The sequence below is a fragment of the Chrysochloris asiatica genome, unplaced genomic scaffold (genome assembly GCF_000296735.1).
Source record: "Chrysochloris asiatica unplaced genomic scaffold, ChrAsi1.0 scaffold00071, whole genome shotgun sequence".
Lineage (NCBI taxonomy): Eukaryota > Metazoa > Chordata > Mammalia > Afrosoricida > Chrysochloridae > Chrysochloris > Chrysochloris asiatica.
In genome coordinates, this window is record NW_006408589.1 from 15,599,270 (window position 1) to 15,601,021 (window position 1,752).

Genomic DNA, 1,752 nt, shown 5'->3' on the forward strand with positions numbered 1-1,752 from the left:
ATTGGACAGGAATATGATACCATCTTTTTAGCTACAGAAATGGACAAGTGTCACAGTTTTTCTTGAAAAAAAAAAATGAGTGTTCTTAATAGAAACGTATCTGGAACTGTTGAGAAAGAGTGCACCATTTTGAATTTGCTATGCGGATAGAACACAAATCTAAAATTTGTGGCACCCATATTTGAAAAGAAGGCCACTATACAGAAAGCAAACTTAAGAGCTGGAAAGAATCCTAAATGACACCAATGAAATATTTGAATGAAGCCATAATCAAACTGAAGTTCTCTAAAGTTTTCAGTTAGGAGATTAAATGCATGTTTGTTTATATGCATCATATGTGTGTTTTCTCTGAAGTAGTTTGAATGTATTCCGGTAGATCAATATTAATATTCTAAGAACACTAACTCAAATTGAGAGGAAGATGAAATCTTGGAACCGATTTCAGATGAGATGCTTATAACTCATCAAAATTTCCATCGGAGGTGTTGATTTCATTTAACATTAGCAATAAGGGCTAAATATAGCAGGAAAACAAAAAACATCATCTTCATGATAAATCTCACATTTAAACTAAAGATCATGGAAACTTTTTGTTTTAAAATCTGTATGTACCTTCCCCACCGTGTTCTTCTTGGGTTCCCGCAGCTAAGAACTACTGAATGCAGTGTAGAGGTCGAGAGTTCCTGTTGTTTCCTTTCATCCACCACCAAGCTGCAGCCATGATTGTGCCTTGCAAACACAGGAATCGGTGCCTGAGCTAACGGGCTTCACTCTCCTGATATACACTTGTTACCTTCATGGAAGCTAGTGGCTCTTCAGTTAAGATCCATTTTTATCAAATATAAATTTAAGGCATTCTGTGAAAAGCTGTTTTCCTGGATTAAAAATAGTAACTGTGCTAGAGTTGTTGTTCTTTCAAGAAGTCATCATATCACCGCAGTGTTCTACAGCTTCACAATACTCCTTTTCACTATCTACTTACACCATCTATGCAAAAGACTGTTCAAATTAAAATAAAAAGCCTTAACTGGGGAGAAATGGAAAAAAGTCAGTGCATTCCCTGAATCAAGGATTCTGAGCTTTGCGTCTGTATCCCTGGAGGTGGTATCACAAAAGCACTCTATGAGGAAAGTTTTTCTAGATAAATTCCAATGGCAGTTCTGTTGAAATTTGTTTCCGAAGGAGACAATGTGGCAGATGCTTTGGATCTGGTTGAATATCTTAATGAATGGCTACACATCATTAAACCATGTATTGATAATTCCTGAGCTTTTGTTTTACCATGGAAAATAAATACCAAGTTCTTGGAAATTACTCTTTGGCAGTGGTCTTCCCCTGCACTTTTCTGATCCAGTTTCATGCCTCAAGATATTCATCAGTAATTGTTGTTGTTGTTAGGTGCCATTGAGTCGGTGCCGACTCATAACGACCTTATGCACAACAGAATGAAACATTGCCCAATCCTGGGTCAAGCTCACTATTGTTGCAACACATGAGCCCATTAATGCTGCCACTTGGCCAATCCATCTCGCTGGGGGTCTTTTTCTCTGACCTTCCACCTTATCAAACATGATATCCTTCTCCAGAGACTGGTCCTTCCAGACAATATGTCTGAAGTATGAGAGATGAAGTTTGGCCATCTTGGCCTCCAAGGAGCACTCTGGCTGCACTTCTTCCAATATAGATGGGTTTGTTCTTTTGGCAGCCCATGGCACTTTCAATATTCTCCTCCAACACCATAGCTCAAAAGCA

General features: G+C 38.4%; 1 pseudogene; it reads left to right on the top strand.

Annotated features, from left to right (window-relative positions):
- Nucleotides 1-1,378, top strand: part of LOC102837841 — an 83,168-nt pseudogene extending 81,790 nt beyond the window's left edge.
- Nucleotides 1,379-1,752: the final 374 nt, after the last annotated feature.